The sequence below is a fragment of the Lasioglossum baleicum genome, chromosome 2 (assembly GCF_051020765.1).
Source record: "Lasioglossum baleicum chromosome 2, iyLasBale1, whole genome shotgun sequence".
Taxonomy (NCBI): domain Eukaryota; kingdom Metazoa; phylum Arthropoda; class Insecta; order Hymenoptera; family Halictidae; genus Lasioglossum; species Lasioglossum baleicum.
Genome location: NC_134930.1, coordinates 11,185,627 through 11,207,660, shown reverse-complemented (window position 1 = coordinate 11,207,660; position 22,034 = coordinate 11,185,627). Strand labels below are relative to the sequence as shown.

Below are 22,034 nucleotides of genomic sequence, written 5' to 3'. Positions count from 1 at the left end.
GTACTATTACATTATTTTCAGTTTGTTGCAATCCAGGAAGAACATTTTTATTGTGCATAAAGATCCGCTGTCTAGTGATTATATTTACTCGAAAAAGAATCCCACGTGTACTTCAAACAGCACTGAACGTGTGTGCAAAAATCCCAATGCGAAAGGTTCGCTAATTTTTCGTCCAACGTTTTCCAAAACATAAAAATGTGCAACTCGTGTAATTGTTATTATTAGACAGCGGATGTTTATGCATTTATGACAAAAATGAGTAGGTGTAATTTAAAACAGGAAAAACATTAGAAGAATTTAAAAGTACTATTACATTATTTTCAGTTTGTTGCAGTCCAGGAAGAACATTTTTATTGTGCATAAAGATCCGCTGTCTAGTGATTATATTTACTCGAAAAAGAATCACACGTGTACTTCAAACAGCACTGAACGTGTGTGCAGAAAATCCCAATGCAAAAGGTTCGATCAATTGTCTGAAAAAAGTCCTGAAGTACTCGGTCCATTGATTCACAAAAATGATACATCAGAAGTGTAGATCATAGAAAAAAGTTCCACTGAGATTGATAATATTTTCGAACGGCACGAGAATGTCAATGAGCAGGACGGGTGCGCTATCTATTCGACGTAACCTCTAGAGAACTGTGTCACAACTGAATCCGCGAATCCATCAGAGAATTCGCGGTCGATCCCGTTCCGACGAACTGCATTCTGTAATAGAGTTACCGCTGTTAAACCGTCGTACATCACGTGGCCGTAGTGAGTACACTTCGTTATCCGGTGATACAACGGCGCGAGTTTGTAAGCTGTCGTCGGTCGTCGATATTTACGACTGGACAGGCGGCTTGTCGGAAGTCCATGGACAATCCAGGTCCAGGGAGCCCGTGTGAGGATGGCTGGAAGAGAAAGAGGAGGAGAAAGAAGAAGAGGAAGAGGTGGGTTACAAAGATCAAAGTCGAACGGACAGAACCACGGAGAGCGGACTTGGACTCGGGCCCGAGTCGGGCTCGGGCTCGGATCAAATTTTATCGGCGAGTCGTCCCGTTAGAGCCGAAGGCCTTAGCCTGTTTTACATTTAAAACGCATTACCGCGCCGCCAGCTCCGAATCCCAAGCGACGATAAAATGAAATTAATGGTCGCGCCCGCCAATTCGAGATATATCGACGGAACGAGTGAAAGGGAGAAAGAGGGCTTCGACGAACCTCCGCGATCCGCCGGAGGGACCAGGAGGGAAAATAAGTGAACGCGAGCGCCGAGATAACCTGGCCGGATAGCGATCTCGCGCCGCGTATCCGTTCTTTGAGGAAAAATGGATTTCTTCGCCGGGAAATGGGGAAAGAGTCCTGCGCGCCGGAATACTAAGGACCTCGATCTGACTTTTCGCCGACGCGCGATGTGCTCGCGCTGAAAGGAGCCCCGTGAACGTATGAAATTTCATTCCTCGTTAAAGGGAACTTAGCAAAACGAGAAATTTCTTTCCATTGATTCGCCGAAAGCTAGCGAATCGGCAAGGGCGTACAAAAAACCGTTCCTCTCGCGGTCACGTCTTCGAACGTTCTTATCCGAATCGAACTCGCTTGGTCTGAATCGAAATCTACTTCTGTCTCGGCGGTGTTACACAACTATCGCGCGATCATCTGCTCCCTCCCGATGGAACCTAATCGATTTCTATTCAACTGGGATAATTCTTGCACCTGTAACCTTGCACCTGTGAACTTCCTTGCGAGTATTCTCTTGTAAATCGATAGACTATCTAATCGCACAAATGATTGAAACATTAGAATGATTAAAAGAATGTGAGAAATTGTTTGTTCCCCGCAATCAACGCACGACATTTTAGCAACTCGTGATTGAACAAGTTTGCTCCGTTATTGATTTGAAGTTTACGTATTCAGTGAATAGAATGGCGTCCATTTTCTTGTTGTTTCTTGGCGCCTAAAACACTGTGCCATAGGTGTTTACTTATTCACAGTTTAAGTTATAGCTGCATAACGTATAGAAGAGTGGTTCGATAGGTAGGATCGAGGGTTTTGCGGTGGTCGTATAGCTGCTTTAGTATCTTTTTAGTAGAAAGGTCCTTTCGCGAACAGTAACGTAAGAACTAGTACCTTCTCGAGGATACTAAAATACTAGTAACTATGAAGTGCATTCCTTAAGTCGCTGCCTAATAAAACCAACGCTTGCCAGCCATCTGTCGTTGCCTTTTACGCTCGCGTTAAAGGTCAGTTAAATTGAAGGTTTAGCTTCGAGACATGAAAAACAACTACCTCAATTTTATTTGTTGAAATATGCTTTTGTTACAGCTCGGTAAACAGGCACATTCGTGCAAATTCAGAATTTATTTCAGCTTTTTAAACAGTCGTAGTAATCGTTGCTACTACGAGACTACTATAAGCTTTTATATAGTAATAGAATGAAATAATAGTGAATATTCCAGAAGCACACACATTGATAAACGTACGAAGTTTTCATGCGTTTAATAGCTTCCTTGAAAAAGTTCTCGATAATCGACTGTTTTTTCACTGCCACAGTAGAGGGGCTCCATAATTTATTCCTGAGACCAGCCAACAATGCATCACTGTCACTTCCAACCTTCAGCAGAAGTAGAAATAAAGATCAATGGCCAGACAAGCTAACCAAGTTGAATTCTTTCGCATGCATACCTGCGTTAAATAAAGGACAAAGTTAAAAATGATCGAATGTTCAAACTTATTTGAAGCAAGAACAACGTTGTCTATCATTTAATTTATTTAGAAAAAGATAGTAAATTAAATATTACCTAACAGAAGAAATAGAGGAAGGAAAACTTATTGGTTTCGAGAAATGGAACCAATATTATCACTGTTTTGAATCCCAGATTACTATACGACTAAATAAATAACTATGGAAGTAGTGGTTCGATATCTATCAGGACATTTAGCGAATCGTTGGATTGATCTTCCAACAACCCTGCATATGGTATACAGGGTGAGTCACCAAAGACAAGCCACCTGAACAAGTTCTACATTTTTTGAGGTAGAAAGAAACATAACCTGGTGTGCATAACTTTTTTTGGGGTGAAAGTGCTTAGAAGATTTGAAGGTCAATCTTTGTAGCCCTGCACGAGATAATCTCAACGATATAATCCTTCAAGGTTATTCAAGGTCGTTTAAGTTCATAAACGTAAAGAAGGATGAAACATAAAAATTCACTGTAAATGCTTACCTAATGGAATATTTTCTACCTTTAAAAAAATAATTTTTTTCTATTCCTAACAATTTTTTATTACAATTGTGAAAAAATATATGAAATGTAGGAGGTGAGTTCGTGAATATATTTTCGTTTTTCTTCATCTTAATATTCTAATTAATAACCGAGAAAAAAAATGATAAAGTTAAGAGTGTTTACCCGCATATTATTCTTAAATAAGGGGTTAGCGACTGAAAATTTTGGAAGATTGTCTTTCAATCTAAAACATTGTTTTTCACTAGATACCAATAAAAATTGTCGTGGGAGCAGCTAGATCATGCTTATCCAGCTATTCTTAAACGTTTCGGCGAAGTTTGTTTACGTTTACTTTCACACAGTGGCATAGTGTGAGTAGTAAATAGTTTAATGTCACGGATAAAGCTGAGAGTATTCCATTTACGTAAGCATTCACAGTGAATTTATATTTTTCATCCATTTTTACGTTTCTGACCTCAAGTGACTTGAATGATTATATCGTTGAAATTGTCTCGTGCAAGGGCTACAGTCCTATCTAAAAAAATGTAGAAGTCATTCTGGTGGCTTTTCTGATGTGATTCACCCCGTACAGGGTGAACATTATAAAGTGTACACATACGAATATGTCCAAAAATATTGATCATACGCAAAAATGTTTCAGATGGAAGTTGTTCAGTACCGAGGTGGACATCATGCGGTGGGGCTTTTATTTTTACCGGTGGGCACTTCAGGGTGAGGTGAATGTCAACTTTCGTTTCTTAAATGGAATGTCCTATTTCTTATACCATACATCGATAAAGTATTAAATTCTGAGTATAAAAGTGTTCTTCTTCATATTTCCTAAACCTTCATACGTCCTAAACCTAATAGTTAACGGGATATTATCCAAAGAAGGAAGAAAATTGTTTCGATAATATCTCGTTAATTTGGGACACATGAATTCGATAGTCAATCGATTCATGATACAGAAAGTATGCCTTTTTCCATTTGAAAAAATCAAGGTGACCTTCTTCTCACCTTGGAGTGTCCATCGGGAAAAATAAAAATCCCACCACATGATATTCCCCTCGGTACTGAACAACTTTCATCTGAAACATTTTTGCGTATAATCAATATTGTTGGAGATATTCGTCTGTAACGCATTATAATGTTCACCCTGTATATGGGACATGGGACTGTGAGTGTATTGAATATTAACAAGGACCTGTAGAACAATTTCTTACTAGTCCTCCAAGAACAGCTGTGCAACTGTGCGACCTTGCAGCCGGAGACACCGCTGGCCTTTTCGAGTCAATTACCCGGTTAAAATCAAGTCCCTGATGAAGGCTGTTGACGGATCCGCTGGGAGTATTTCAAGCGGGGTAGCACACCGTCACCGGAAACTATCGCGCCCATATGAGACACTGTCGTCGCTTCCTCCGACGACAGGTGCACACACCAAGACGTAAATTAGCGAGCCCGACGATCGGCTCGTTGGCAACGAAGGATTCGAGAAGCCGGTGCCGTGGGAGGGTGGCAGGGGGTTTTGCCCAAGGGGGTAGGCGAACTAGATGGGTATCGTCTGCCGTTAAGCGGCTCAGCCACCCCGTACAACTTGCTACCGGTTCCCTACCCCTTCCATCGTCGACGTCCTGGAGGACAAGGGCGGTCTTGGTGACTTTATGAATATTCTCTTTGTGGAAGTCGCTCGATGCACTCGTTCACTTAGAACACGCTGGCAGCTCGGCTCGGTAAACAGCAACCCCCCCGCCACGCTCGCGCCCACCACGGGGACGTTCTAATGGAGAAGGAATTATTTACGAGGAAATCATTAAAGCAGAACAAATATTTCCGGATACCGTGTCCCCGCGGAAAAAGATTACGAGGCGGAGGAAAACTGCGAGCGATCGACAAAATATTGGTATTGCCCGATGTCTCGATGCCTGCCAAGTTTCCACGGCAGACTCGGAAGACTCTGGCCCGTTTAACTTCGTCTAAACTGTACGCGAAATTAAAGCCGCGTGTCTGAAATATTCACGGCGATTAGAGTTGGTTAGCGGCACAGCGCGCCGCTGCATTCGCTCGACGCTGAATAAGTGATCGCGCGGTCAGGTACCTACTTGGACTTCAAATATGCAATAGTAGACTATACAATATATTATACTTACGTGCACGTCATACTTTAAATGCCAAATGGCTCGTGGTTTCTTGGGACGCTTGTAAAAAATGTCGAAACTATGTTATTATAAAGTTGCTGTTAATTCCAAGAGTACAACAATATTTTCGAGGTGGACAATTACGTACGTATAATGTTAGCTTTGTAAGCATAAATGTCAGCGTTGCGACATTTGGAAACCTCCAAGAAGGGATTAGATGAAATTCGCAGGATATAATAAATTTTCATTACGGGCTCAAATGAAAAATTTTCAAGAAGCGCCGTTTCTATATTTTCATGTAATTCCGATCAATTGCAATATAAAAGAGGTCAGGTGGTGTGCTGGAATTTTAAAAATTGTTCCGTTTAAGCAGCTGTAAATATATGGCTGCCGCTATAGGTGAGCGCACTTTCGTTAAACGACTGGGCCATACGAGACTGAATTATTAACGATGAAAGATTCCTCGGTTAGGAGAGATGATAAAACGGGACGCGCACCTGTGGTATACCAGTCTGCTCCCGGCGCTGTTGGAGGACACGGTGGATGTTTAAATCCGAATATTACATCGGCCGGTGTGTAATTAAATCGCGATCGGTACAGCCATGGCCGGCCGGGGCTATCGCGCGAGCACAATTTTCGATGCTAACGATAGCAAGGCACGGATGAAAGCGCCTTCCTAGAGCAATCTAGACAGCCTCCGGGGCCTCGTGTTTCACTCGGTGCAGAAGTCAATGCGCCCTCAGCCAACTGGCTATCGGCTGTGCTGGCAACTGGCTATTCGAAATGCGCAAACAGCGGCAACAGTGGTCAGTGCACCGTGAGGTCAGCCGGCGGTGGATTAATTATGCAGCGGGCCTCGACCGGCGCAGTGTTCTCGCCCATCCAGCGGCCAATTAACTCCAAAAACAGTCGTGAGCACCGAAACCAAAGCAACATCCGGTCCGCCGCTTCGACATCGTCGAGGGAAAGACCTTTGGCAGACGACGGGGGAGGATGGGAACGTACCCCCTTCGCGGAGAAACGTCTTCGTGGGTTTAACGAGCGTTTTTAAATTGCTAATTCCCGGATCGACAGCGAGGCGAGCGAAATTAGCGGCGTTCTGATTGATTTCACCCTTCTGCGATTCCACTGATCTGACGGATACGTACGGGAGCATTCTGCTACCTTGAAAATACAGACCTCAAATTTAGAATTCCAGTCCGTCATTTATTAAGTAAGTTATTCTTAACACTCCGTATACTGTGCCGGATTCTATTTTGACCGGGACATCCAAAATGACATTTAAGTACTCCATTTGTGGCAAGTAAACTAACTCAATTGATGTTTCATTGAGGATATCGGAAAGATATCAAAAGTCAATTTTTAAAAATTATTAATTGGATCTGTGAACGGTCCTAAGCATTGCCAATTATATAGCTATAAAAATCGTCCGTTGTCCAAGGGTTAATGGAAGAAAGTTGCCGAAGTTATTTCCCTTTGACATGATATATCATTCAAGTTACAAATAATTCCGCATTTTTTCTAATTGGAATATTTTCAGTATACTTTCCCTGCTATATATGATGCCGCAAGAATCATTTCCACCTTCGTTCTTCTTCAGAAATTATTATTGTTTAAAGTGTCACAGACACTTCAGTGGATATTGATATATGTATGTATATCGAGTGTATATTGTTTTCTAAATGTCCACCTTCAAAAACGACTAAATTAATAAGATCTACAAAACAACATTTTATTAGTACCAGCATGAAGTATGTTTATTTCAAAACAGAACATTTTTTTCAGGCAATTCCGATAAAGAGACAAAAAATGGTTTAAGCGAAAGTTAATCAACATTCAGCGGTCTACAAATTGCAATACAAGAAATTAAAGAGAGAATGTTTATCCTATAAAAAATCAAGGTCTTTAACTTTTGAAAATGAGTTTAAACGAAGGATAACATTTTTTCAAATAAAGTTTCTTTTTTTAAAAATTAGATTTAAAAACTAATATAACACGCTTCCTATTAAATTTACATAACTATTAGATTATACATTATTATTAGATAGTAGACTTTTATGCATTCATGACGAAAATGATTAGGTCAAAGACGAAACAGTGAATTTATTCCAAGGATTTAAGAATACTGTTGTATTAATTTTAGCTTGTTAAAATGACTAAGAAAAGCAACAAACGTATATGTGGTGTCTGTATCCTGTAATGAATGCAGACAATGTTTATTTTGCGTAAGAAGCTGCAGTCGAATTTTTATACAATAATTTTAGAAAGAAATGGAAATTGAGTTCATTTTTAATAGAAAGCTCTACTACTTATAAATAATTTAGTAACGTGCACGTTTCAGACATGCATACATTTCAACTTGATTATCTTGGAAATGAAGTTTTCTATGAAAAAAATTTCATTCCCCGCTTTCGGACTTATTTTTTCATGTGAAATTGCTCCCTTTGCGGTTGTTCCATCAGTTGCATGGTATCTAGTATTATAAAATTTGCATGGTACGGGGGTGGACCCAATACAATGAAAAAACATGTGTTCGTGAATTAGAGATGCACTGAAAATTTCAAAACCATCTCCATTTTCTCAAATGAGGTGTTGAATGTTTTCTGCGAGGATTTTTATAATTGAAAATATTTTTCTCAAGAAGCTAAATTCTATACCATAGCCCTCACAATTCTGTGAAAAAATAAAAAGATATACTGATCGTTCGTTACTAGAATTCACAATTATTTGTTTCGAACTTTAAGAATTAAATACATAGAACTCATATCACTCTAGTTATTATTATCTAGCTGACCAAAAAGTAAATTAATCTTACTAATAACTGGATACATATAAAACGTCTTCCACGAATTTAACGTTGGACTGAAAGATATGCAGGAAAGAAAATAGGAATTAGATCTCGCAGACTTGCCATAGTAGTTAAAGGTTAAAGCTTTGGAACGATTTACACATTTAACTTTGCATCGTTAATGCGAGAAATATTAGCGTGATGTGGAGTTGCAGTATGTGTGAACTAATTAATTGTTAAACAATAATAGTAATCAGATTAATAAGAATTATCTAGAATTTATTGGGGATCGCGCACACCCCATTTAAGCAATGCAGGGTTAATTACCCACACAAGGGTAAACATCGACTAACAGAATTTTGCTTCCAAAAATTGGCAAATACACGGAAGCCCACAGTCTATTAACGAAATGATCACGGTGGCGTAAAGTTTAGGTTCGTCCTGGAGTCAAATACTTTCCCCTGGACCTAATGGGGTGTCAGCTATTCCACCCCCCGGAAGCTCCATGATGAACCCTCCGGATTAGAACGCAAATATCGTAATCGCGTCACGCTTGGCGTAAAACTCGAAGAGTGGGTGGTTCCCGGGGATGGTCGGTCGGGGAGAAATAAAGGCGGTTCATGGAAACGGACCCGTTTCTTCGGCGAGTGCCTCTGGGAGACGACGGGGATGTCCGAAAGTTCGGAGTGCGCGATACTGCCAGGCATTAATCCCGTTTAGCTAGGGTTTATTGGCCGCGCGAAGTAAATTGGTAGGGCCTGCGCTAAATACCAGGAATACAGTTTCCATCAGCTATGGCTACGGTTTATCGGCGCCCCTTCGCCCTCCCAATCGGCCCCTACCACTGGCTACGCCAATGAAGGCACAGAGTAACGACTGAAGGGAGGGCGACAAGAGCGAAAGGGCGCGAGCGGTATCGAGCTCGAATTGGGAATCAGTCCACCGGATGTATGCTCGTGTTCGGTACACTATCGTCCAGAAGTATCTCACTATTCCAAGAACAGTGTTCGCGATATGTATAATCCAACTTCACCGCTCAACCATTTTTTTTTTCTAATCAGTAGACTGTGTTTTACGAATTTCTGACAGAAATGAGTAGCTGAAACATAAAGCAGTAGAGAGACAAAATGAATTCTTTGTCGATAAGAATTTCTTAAAACAAAAGACAGAAGTTTATATTTATTGTATAGTTATTTAGATATTGACAACTGTGAACAGTACTTCAGTGGAAAGGAAATTAATAACGTTCGTAATTATTAGTAGATTCTGTCCGAAATCTTCATCACGAGTCTGACCCCATGTAACAGCACCAGGGGTTAGAGGAAGCAACAAATTTTTATTTTGTTCCATTTGTAATTATATAATTAATGCAGAATAGTTTTACTTGGCATAAAAATCCGCAGTCTACTAGTCAGTAGATTGCGAACTTTGGGCACTTTCGGCGAAAATTAATGCAGCTGCTTTATTTTCATCTCATTCGAATTACTAAGAAGAGAAATGCACGTCTACACACGATCCAAAGGTCCGGAGTCTAATTGTTTAATTGCAGTTCGCATTATGACTGATTAACGCTAATCGTACCGAGCATAAAATGTGGGACATTATTTCATAAAATTACAAGCTTAAATGTATTTAGATTTCTCGGAATTCCACGATAATATGTGACGAAATTCTTGAATGAAGAAAGTCATTGAATAATTTTTAATGGAAACACATCATTGTAATCTCGATAACTATAAAACAAAAGATATGAAACTGGTGATTCGAACGGTCGTGATACGGTTAGTGTTAAAAGACGGCTTTAGAATCGTCGGAGGACGCACACTTTGGAATCCTGTCGGAGAATGGTTCAAGGGGAGGGAGGGGGTATATGACAATCGACTTCGAGAGCAGAATATCAGTCGCTTGATATTATTTACCCCGGGACACACGAGCTAACGGCGTCGAGCAAATACTTGTGAGCGGTAGTGTAGGTCGCAAACACCAGCGTACGCAAACGGAACGCGTGTTCAAGCGGCCCCGCGTAGCGAGACAGACACGAGGGGTCGGAAGGTACACAGTTATTGCATTAACTCATCATTGTTATTTTTATCACGTGCCCACTTGAATCAACACGCCGCCGGACCCCGTGTATTGGCCCTTTGGCCTGGCCAGGCCCGCCTTTATCTCTCGCGGTGGCCCCTCGCAAAAAAACCTGTCCGCTTGTTTTCAAGCAACTCTTGAACCCCAGGGGCGGACTCCACCGGGTTAGACCTGTGCGAACCATCCCCTTCGTGCCTGTCTACCACCACCCTGTCGGATTAGCCGCTAACGACTCGTGTTACTCGTTCGCAACGCGATTTTACCTACCCCCATCGCGCACTGGCCCGGATCGAAGAATTTAGGGATACTTTCATAGTTGGGGACTCAGAATTGAAGCGTTGTTCTTGTAGGAATTTACTCGGGTGGGATAGGAGGGGCTGGATCGTGTATATTTGACCGTACATATTTTAGGACAATTTAATTTTCGGTACTACTGAAACGAACTTAATGAAATTTTGGCACGCCATTTGGGGGTACTCTGGGGAGTCAAATCTGAGTTTTTTCGACCTCGAGGACCCTGTGCTAACTTGGGGAGGGGGAAAAACCACGATTTTTGTTACCTGTTTTTGGTATTTCGCCTATAACTCAAAAACTATAGGTGCTACGAACTTTTTCTTTTCATTTTTGATAAGAGCATTAAATTTCCTTCAAATTTCACTGTTCCAAAGTATTTTATGACCCAATAGGTACCCAGAGACAGGCGTTCAAAATTAAGAAATGTTTCTCAAAATGTCATTTTGAGCCACACAATGTGACATTTAGCAGGAAATTTGCAAGTTTTTGGCTCATAATTTTAGTTTTTCAATACATGTACATATAATCTACATTTACATTGTAAGGCTCAAAATGTCATTTTGAGAAACATTTCTTAATTTTGAACACCTGTCTCTCGGTGCCTATTGGGTCAAAAAATATGTTGGAACAGTGAAATTTGAAGGAAATTTAATGCTCTTTTCAAAAATGAAAAGAAAAAGTTCGTAGGACACATAGTTTTTGAGTTATAGGCGAAATACCAAAAACAGGTAACAAAAATCGTGGTTTTTCCCCCCTCCCCAAGTTAGCACAGGGTCCTCGAGGTCGAAAACTCAGATTTGACTCCCCAGAGTACCCCAAATGACGTGCCAAAATTTCATTAAGTTCGGAATACTTTCCAGGTACACGCCCTTTTTTCGACCTGGCGACTGGACTAATTAGGATCATAGAAATGAAATTTTTAACACCTTCATTGTCAACTTATCTGACCGGATACATGTCTGGTGTCAAAGCATTTTTAGTTCAGTTGTTGAATGTCGTTCTTTACCTGTTAGAAGGAACTGTAATATTTGATTCCACAATGTTGTAGCTGATGTTCAAACGAACTCAATGATATTCTATACGAGAACTTTCAGTTGACCTTCAATGTAGAAATGTCAATCTAGGTAACTGTTATTCGCAGGTGATATGATACTTCCAAAACGGTCGACATCACGTGTCCATAATATTAGGTCGGGAAGAAAGTTCGTACGGTTTTGCATTTAAATTTAATAGTTAAAACCTGCAAAAACTTTCCGACCTAATAACTAACATAATTATTCAGCTTCGTTAATTTAGGAACGACCTTTAGGAAGCAATATAAATTGATTGTCAAAAGGTTACCGAATTCTCTGGTTCCGACCACTGTACGCAGATTCTCGTCGTGTACCAACGAGACCCCAATTTTTTATACCACTTCGAAAGGACGACGACGCGACGGTAGGAGTACATTCAGGTGATGCGGAATGGGAGATCAAAGAAGGATTTGGAAGCCGAGGGGTTCGCGCCAGTCGCCCTGTTTATTAACCCTTTGTAGGGCATGATTCCTGAGGTATGAAACGACCTTTTTCCCTGTTGAACGTTGTTAACACTATTTGACACTCGGATTGATACAGTAACCCCTTCTATCCTGAACTATAGCAATTCGTTATTGTCTACTGTTTTTGCCCTTCATACGAAGTTTGAATCGATGATTTTTATCAATGATTAAAACAATTTATCGATGACGTTACTCTGAAAACACGACCTTGAGAAAATTCTGAAAAACTGACCAGCCAACCCATGGACCAATAGCTCCGCTTCTTTTGCAGTTCACAGAACCCACCGACAAAGAAAACACGAACTCTCATGAATATATGTATTTCAACTATCTAATTAAAAGCAACGAATCTGCCAGTACACTATAAAGAATTAGATTCGTAAAATCTACTTTCCAACCTGACCGGCTAAAATCCACAAGCAGAATATCCAGAGCATCCTGACCGAATTATTTCCAGAAAGAAATGCGATCGTCATACGCGCGGCAATTACGTGTCACAAAAGGAATCGACGCGTTGAGAAGGATACGTCACGGAGACGGAGGAAAGAATCGCGAGTAAATTTTGTGAGTCGATATAGCGTAAGGACGGAGACTGAGAAGTAGCTGAAAAAGCCTGCATTTTTATACAGGTCTGTCGACGAAGGTAGGCGCGCGTGACGGTGCCATTGGTTTTTGTATATTTTATCTGTCTCCGGAGGTATTCCCGAGCAGCTTTGTTGCGACCGTTGCCGGTCCCGGTATAATAAAGTTCAAGTAGGAGACAGTGACGGCGTAAAACGCGAAATTCAAAGGGAATTCGAGAGGAGCCGTCGGACGTATGAATGCGTCGAGACGATGGTGGTCCGACTCCGACGTTGCTCCGAGAATATTGTTTATTCAGGATCCAAGGCCGATGGGTCGGGCCGGACTTCTTGCAGGGTACGTAGGTAAATATCGATAATCCATAAGCACGCGCCAGTATCGAGTTTTACGATATTACCGGCCTCGCCGCTCCGCGCCGTCTCGAGAATTCCCGGAGAGTTTGCGCGAGGAATTCTGTCGCAAAACACACACACACAAGCCCGAAATTCCGCCCGTAGTAGCCGCTCTCGCGTCGATCAAACTTTTTCCGAACGGGAGCCTCCGCGCCCGATAACCAGCTGTTCGAAAATTTGAACGAAGGAATGCCGAAAGGAAGCGGACGCACAGTGGTCCTCAAAATGTGGCCGAAACCTCAAAAATGAATTTCTCGCAGGAGGTGTGTCCGTTGTCTGATTGGGTATTATTGGGAGGGTCATTCTACGCCAAATCGATCACTTTTTGACGTCACCACCGTCGATTTTGATCTAAATGAACTACGCCGTAGTCCATGCGAAATTAGGGGGGTTTATAAGTCATCATTTTGCCGGTTTAGAACTTGTTTAGAAATTACAGGCCTTTGAGGTTTGCAATGTTTGTCTATTTTGACGAAAAAGAGGGAAATCACTTACGAATTTTTATCTATGTAACTGTTTGTCCGATTGAGCTACATTTTTGTTGTTTTATTTAGAAACGATTGGGCTATTATAAAATAATTTTTTGAACGTCGATAATTACTAGACTGCGGATCTTTATGCATTTATGTCTTCAAAAAATTGTCAAAATATGCTAGAAAATAAAATTCCACAAAATTTAATCAGGATTTTATTTATTTCAGATCTACAAAGACTACTACTACTGAAAACAACATTTTATATGATTCCTCTTTCTTAAAATTTGCCTACAAAAATTGAAAACTGCATAAACATCCGTAGTCTAATAATTAGCTTCACAATGTCGAAAAATGTAAACAAATTTTATGATTTCATTTCTTGCAAACGATTGAACGAATCGATCGAACAAATGGATCTCTTCCGCGTCACTTCAGGGTTAAATAGCAGTCACACATGTTACGTATGTGTGCCGTCAAAACATAAACATTCAGACTACGAGAGGATGGATGGTGGGAACAGACGTGCCGAGCGAGAGACGCCCCTTGCGATTGTGCCGTCTCAGGAGGCTTCTTTTCAGCTCCCGATAATACTCGGATAATGACGCTACGGAAAAACCGTAGTACAATGACCTTCATAGTTGTTGGACATTTATAGTCGTAAAATGGCCCGAGTTCAAATATTGTCTTCTCCACGCAGTTTTCGTGTCGTGAATTATGCCTACAGAATGTGCACAGTGCAAATCAAATCATTTTGTAGGGCCTATATTAATTTTGATTCCCCAAAATGGATGCTGGTCCGAAAAGTGAGATGGAATGTTATACTATCAATACTGGAACACCCTGTTTACAGGGTGGTGGAAGAAAGTATACACTTACAGTTAATGAATAAATAATTAGCGCCACCGTGCGAAAAATATATTTATTGTTCATATGTCGGATAGGACTGCCTATAGTATTGCTAAACATATGTTTGCAATTTGCAAGCTTCAATACCTCCCTATGGTAATAAAAATTCAGTGTGGTTAGATTTTCATTTAGAAATTGATTGTTTCATTGTAAATTTGTCAATTTATGCAGGCGTTTCTTATAGTTTGTTCATTCAGTGTACACTGAAATTGATATCTGTGAAAAAAGGGTTGAAAAATGGTCTTGGTATAAAAATATTCCCTGCAGAATATTCGTGCATCGATGTCAGTCAAACATACAAAGGGTTTTTTATACGACGACAATTGAGGGACATATTTAGGAGGTGATTTTCAAGTGGACCAACGTGTATTTCATAATCGGGGAATCTGTTACCTAATGTTACGAAACATCGTGGAAACCGAGTAGTTCGACCGTGCGAGAACGGTAAGCCCCTGTGAAGGGAGGAGATCGGGCAAAATGGTCCAGTCGGTCTGCATTCTTCTCTGTTTCACAAGGGCACAGGGCTCTCCGTTGCTCTTAGTCTGTCGAACGAGTACCGCTTTAATAAATGTCCCTGACGCGTGGTCGGCAAGGGTACAAATCGCCTGGAACCGCAGACACAATGCTTAGTAATGGTGAGCGACGGGCTCGTGCAACGCCCCCCTGCATTACCGGTTCCTGGTAGCGCTTGATACCCATTCGTTACGTTCCTTGGATGGCGGCGTCGCGCGCTCGTCCAGCGCGATTTGATTTCGGCGCAAATCGCTGGACAAACGACCTTAATTAATCCTGCCCGTTCGCCGGCCAGGCCTCGACCCGCAGCTCGCCATCTAACGCGAGTCCATCGAATGTGGCGTCGCTTTGATCTCGGTCTGATCGGCTCGGGAATCCCGGCGCTTTAATGATCCCGCGTCATTTTCTCCTGTTCTCCCTAAACCTGAAATTCCCGTGGCTTCCGAATGTCGCGTAATCATCGTTGCCGCTATTCCTGCGCTGTACCTCAGACATTTTTGCTGACTGCAGCTATTTGTCTTCGATGTCCAGTGTTGCGTCTTGTCAGTGTGCTCAACTGCGATTATCTAACCGCTGGGAAACACGCATCATGGAGATGCAATGAAAGAAACCAATAAACTCATCAAGGAGATATTGAAAGGATTACTATCAAGAATGGCATTATTTAAAATCGAACACAGCGTAGACTCGAGTCGCCCACACACTAAGCATGTCTCAACATCCAGCTTTCCGTAACACATTACTGGTCCGTATAAAGGTCGGTTTATTTCCAGAAAGCTAAAATACTGGATACAAAACCAGGGTAGTAAGCTTCTGTCCGACTGGCTTGGACTGGCTAAGATAAACCGACCTCAATACGGTGATTCTCTGTACCTGCAGTGTACTTTATCCGACCTCTAGTTATGGTTTACAGAAAGGGTTTCGTCAGAAGCATGGTTGCCTTTCGTTCAGAATCATGTTGCTCGTCGACGATACACGAGAACTCCGAACACACCGGACGTGTTCGTTGAAATTAAACAACGTTTCCTCAACTACCGGTCGGACGTCATGGAACACAGGCGGATCGCGTACCATCCAGCTTCGTTTACAGCGAAACAGACATTCGTCGTGAAAGCAGGAAGCTTTTTACCCTAGGCAAATTTGCCAAAAATTTGTTTATTCCTTTAGCGGTTGTATTAAGTTGATGAAGACGCGGATCGATACTCTCAAACTCCTTCTTGTATATCTTACCTACTAATTTATCTCGTCAATGCAGAAAATTTCTATCTTGCATAGATATCCGTCATCCAGTTATAATAATGGTTATGGTAAATTCTGACAGTTCAATTATTGTTTCATTAAATTTTTTTTTAATAATATTTGGTCACCTTAGGGTTTCAAATCCGTTTACCATTCTCTCCCTCTTCCACTCTCACTAACGCCCAATTTCAGCGGGACCTACATTTTATTAAGGTGAGTTCCGAACCACCTTTTTATGCCAACAACACACGGTATACCCAGGCGGTCACCCATCCAAGTACTAACCGCGCCCACCGCTGCTTCACATCGGTGATCGGACGAGAACCGGTGTTTTGCAGCGAGGCATGGTCGTTGACTTATTGTTTCATTAAATTAATTACTGCGATTTTATACAAGACACTTAAGTAGTCCATCCCATTGATGGTCAGGCAAGAAGAAGTTTGACTTTAGTGTATTTGAAATGAAGCAATACGTTTGCAAATACAGTACTGCAAATTAGAGGGAAATTTTCACGTAATAAAAGTTTCCTCTGTCAAAGCACACACCTCTTTGCCGGCTTATTTATTCTGTTTATTTGATTTGCACAGTACCTCTCATTCGGGGATTTATTTTATCTGTTCTACCCAGGTTTAATATACCATATTTATTCCACTCTATTTATTATATCCGTTTTTGTCCTTTTACCGAGTTTATTTATTTCTACTTTTATTTTTAACACTCGAGCGCCAGACCGTACCGACAATATTGGTTTTTTATGTATTTGACAAAAGCCCCTAAAAAGATAGCTTGAGGCTTTCCGTGTGGCCAATAAACAGGTTAGCTTCCATTTGTATTTTACAATTTTCACATTTTATAATTGGTTTCCCGTAAAAGTGTTTTGCCGTACTCAACAACTATAAACCCTAGCATCCCGTAGCATCATCGGGCCTTCCGGGGTTTCGGCGGAGAAATTTCCCGGGAGCCGTCGCGAAACTTGCGAGTCCGCGGCCGAGAGATCAATTAATATCCGAAACGAGCAACAGCCGGTCGATTCGTGGGAAGGAAGACCGCTTAACTCCTTAACGAACCAGCTCCGGCATCGTCCGTGGCTCAGGGTGAGTGTTCTTCGGGGGTGGAATCGTGGCGGAGGGTTAGAAATCGGAATTAAACGAAACACGGCGAGCGGGTCGCGCTCCAGTTAAATGCGCGCCGCGCCGAAGTTATTCTCTAACAAGATGGTAGCTACAGGGGTGTTTAGTGGGACCACGGCTCGTCGAACCCTTTAGAACGGGTAATTACGATAGAAACTTTCCGAACGAACCGCGGCGAGAGGATATAATAGAAAGCCACACCGGCGTTCACGCGCAAATCGGGCAAAGCCGTCAGGAACGTCTGCCATCTAAATCGAAATTCTCCAATACAAATTGTTTGGAACAATGTTAAGGAACTGGACTTAAAAACTTCAAAAAGTTGTTGGTAACACCGCATACTATCTGAGGCGGATAGCCTCAATTGACCATCGCTATTCCACAGCCAAATGTCCTTACTCAAAAATATCCATATGTTCGCGTGAATCCTCGCGGCTGAGATTTTTCACATCGGGTCTGCTCTTTGCCCTAATTGAGCCGACCGGTTTTCATCCCGGTCGGTCACCTGTGTCACTGGGAAGCGCATCGAAATTTTCGGAGGGTAGTTACGAATGATAATACGCCGAGCGACGCGTACACGATTAAACCGCGCTCCACCGCGGAATGTCAATAGTCAAACAGGCCGGGGCCCCGATTGATTATGCTCAAACAAATCGGTCCAGTGTGCTAGCTGGGAATCGATCGTTAATCGCGCGGACAGACGGTTTTCCCGATTGACCGCCGGACCGAAAGAAGCGGCAGATAAAGCGCGCGTGCACGCCCACACAGAGACAAGCGTGCATGCAGCTTTTTCTTCCGGTGTTTTTGTCCGGTTTCAGCGCAGAAATGCGTCGAGCACCGGCGATCAAGGGAAGAGGGACGTAAAGAGGGGGTTGCGCCCGTGCGCTAAAGTTTTCACCGGGTTGCGTTGCAAAAATTTATTGGCCGTTCGTGGTGGACGCTTTCGCGGCCGGATTTCCATCGAACAAATGAGAAATTCCAGAGAAAATAGCCGATTCTCCTCCTCCACCCCCGCCGCGTATGCTCGCGGAGACAGGGGGTTGGGTCGCGTAAAATTACACCGAAATTCACGCTGCAACGTTGCTGCGCCTACGCTCCGGGCCAACGGGAACTGTTTCGTTCGTTCGTACACGATTGAATTGCCACGGCCAGGCTCAAAAGCGTGTCCAGGGATTTAAAGCAGCGACCAGCACACAGCCGATTCGCGCCGTGCCACGCCGCGCCGTTCGCTTTCGTTTCGGGAGATGGCAGATGCTCCCGACAGTGCGCTTTGCCCCGACGATTCGCTCTAGCACGGCTTTCTATTAGATCCTCTCCCAAAGTTTCTACCGTAATTACGCCGCTCTAATGGACTTAACTAGCCCTGGTCTCGCTAAACACCCCAATTAATACAAAACCATCAAAACTACAGCATGTTCCGAACCGTTTTCTTTTCAATTACTCACTTAAGAAAAGCAGAAGTTTTTTAATTGGAAATTAAAATTATGCATTCCTTCGTTCAATATCTCCGTATTTATAACTAGATAGAGTTATAAATAGCGGATTTTGTGCATTTACTACAAAAATGAGTAGGTACACCATTGGACACAGTCAAAATTTTAGAAGAATTATACATTTTGTTATATTATTTTCAACCTATTACGGAAGAAAATAAACTATTTCACTCTAGCTTGTTGCAATTCAGGTGGGAAATTATTCTGCATAAAGATCCACTGTCTATTTATAGCAAACACTATTTTACACTCGTCAACAAACGACAATGTATATCGAACAAATGAGCTGATCTTCTAGTAATTAGGTTTTAGTGTATACACAATTTTTATTAATACTCTATCGATTTTCTCGGGAATTAACGTTTACATTTACATGGTTTACTGAAGGACTAACGATGCTACTGAATAATTAGATCGAAATCAAAAGTGGAACAAAAAATGGAGGATTTAGAAAACTCGGCGCTCCTGGTGTGCCCTCAACGATAGTACGGGCCACCGCACATTGGTCCGGGCGGCCGATCCAGCAGTTTATTAAAATTTTAGCATTATTTGGAAATTTAAGGGTATAGCAATGAAGGTCGTTGGTTTCATTTTGACATCAGCTACAATATTATGAAGTTAAAACTAGATATCAATCTTCAAAAATTAAAGGTGACCTTGATTTTCTATAGAATAAACATTTTTTTAAATATTTTGTATTGCAATTTGTAGACCGCTGAATGTTGATTAACTTTTGTTTAAAACATTTTTTGTCTCATTATCGGAATTGCCTGAAAGATCATGTTCAGTTTGTGGAAAGAAACAATAATCCATAATGGTATTCATAAAATGGTGATATCTAAATCTCATTAATTTAATCGGTTTTGTAGGTCATGGACATTTAGAAAGCAATATACATTCGATAAACATTAATATCCACTGAAGTATGTGTGACACTTTAAATTTAAACAATAATAATTCCTGAGGAGGGACGAAGGTGGAAATGATTCTTGCGGAATCACACCAGCAAAAGTATACTGAAAAAATTCCGATTTGAAGAAATGCAAAACAATTTGAAATTCAAAAGATATTCCATGTCATAAGGAAATAACTTTGACAAGTTTCACTAGTCTGTTAAGAATTTTTTATTTAATAAATGACAAACTGTAATTCTAAAATTGAGGAATGCAATTTGAAGGTAAAAGAATGCTCTTCATTAAAAAAATAATTTTTCGGAATATTAAATCGTTTCGGCAGAGTTCACAAAAGAAAATTAGTCATTTTTTCGATCGAAAATCATGTTCACAAAATGTTAATTTTTAAATGCTTGTCCTAACTATAATTTTTATAAAATTTCATTAATATCAACATTTTCGGCATTGCTAAACATTTAGAAAGTAATGTAGATGTATGAAGTATATGAGACACAAGTCATTTTTTACCAAATGAACTGTTAGATCGACCATCCGGACCACTGTGCACCGGTTCCATTCGGAGGAATTATCCGAAAATTTTCAAGGATTATTGACACTGTGAAAGCTCCGTCGACACTTATCGCCGCTATCTGTTTCAGAACGCCAGCAACAATAAACCTCTCTTTGACCGACGAACAAAAATTTCACTTCAAACGCAGCCACCGGTCGTTAGTTCTCGTTGTTTCTGACACGCGCCAGGTGCCACGGGGCAGACACGCGCTTCCGTAAAAATATACACATTTGGTCGGGCAAATAATTCGGAGGCTCGTCACGGGTAGCTTTCCTTTACGGATTACTCTGTCAGAACTAACGTCGACGAACGCGTGGCATGGAACACGCGGTACGCGTCATATCCCGGTGTCTTCTGTCACTGACTCTTTCACTTTCCCCTCGGAACCGACAGTAATGATTTACGAGACCGTCACGATGTTAAATATTTTGGCCCGGTTACGATTGCTCTTGAAACGTGAAAAAGTTACGGGTTGCTTCTTTCGTTTTGTGTTCTCGTTAATCCTTGCATACTCGACAACAGATTTCTGATGTCGGTGATATTTCATTCGCTCCTACTTTGCGTTTCAATTCAACTTGATTCTTGAATTCAACATTTTGCTTTGTCGTGAGGAAACTGGAGCGCGTACAAGGTATGCAATTGTTTATTACAAAGTGTTTATGCATTTATGAATAGTATTATACAATTATGCATTTATGAATAGCATTATACAATTATATATTTACGAAGTGCGTTATACGATTATACATTTGTGATACAGCTGAGTGGCTGCAATTTAAAACAGAAAAAATAAATGTCTATTTGGCTCCCATCTCTTGCAAACGATGCATGAAAAACTGTGAGAAAACATAATATTTTTACAATAGCTCAGTGAACGAATTTATCTAAAAAGTATACTGGTTAGTTAATGCTTTGTGGATATTTTCAGACGGTAATACATTAAAATAATAAATTCAATTCTGAAATTCAACTGTACAAACAAGCGTGAACACGCAAACACAGTGCATGTGTTTTAATTAAAATTTCGTTGCACACAATATATTTTTCCTTCGTTCTAATTAATATTTCCCACGCCGATTAATCAGTTTTGCAACTTTTGATCCTTTCTATTAAGCGCGTACACATTTATGGTCGATAGTTATTATACCGCATGTGCCGCGATTCGTTCATTGAAATTTGAATTACAAAGCCCGGTTGGAATGAGCAATTAAATTCGAATGCTTTCATCAAAGAAAATATATGTATACAATTCGGAAACTTAACTATTGATAATGGCTTTGGACAGTTTAAATTAGCATGCACTCCGTGTTTAACGTTTCCTCTATCGGGTATGACACGTTTTATGGCTTATTTTGTTCTTTCTTTTTCTATCGTCCCTTCCATCAATTTAGTGCGGCAGTGATCGTTGTGTTTGAACAGTACTCTGCGAACTCTGTTATCGAACGGTGTAAAGTTTTGGTAAGAGATTGTAGCTGTAGACGGTTTGTTGCTAAAAATCTATGGTGCTGCAACCGTGTTGATTTATGGCTGTACAGTTGCTCTCTTTCTGTTGCCCCAGCGCACATGGTGCTCCGAATTTTCGCGGGCACGATCGTAAAACGATCCGACCGGCTGTGCAAACCGATGCACGCGACCCGTCCTTTTGTGCCTGTGTATTTTTTCACGAGGAAACGTTCACTGCTCCTAAGGCGCAGCGTAAACTGCCATAAAGATCGTAGATATATATCAACCATATTTTATTTCCTGACAGTTACAACGTACAATACTACATCGGTAGATCAAAAACGGAAGAATCGCGAGATGA

The 22,034-nt window shown here is 41.2% G+C and overlaps 1 protein-coding gene and 1 pseudogene across 9 annotated transcripts in view; both read right to left on the bottom strand.

Moving 5' to 3' along the window:
* The window catches only part of LOC143218411 (uncharacterized), a 641,385-nt gene that overhangs the window by 172,802 nt on the left and 446,549 nt on the right, over nt 1-22,034 (bottom strand). The window lies entirely within an intron of this gene.
* LOC143221713 (5S ribosomal RNA) lies at nt 16,383-16,502 on the bottom strand (annotated as a pseudogene).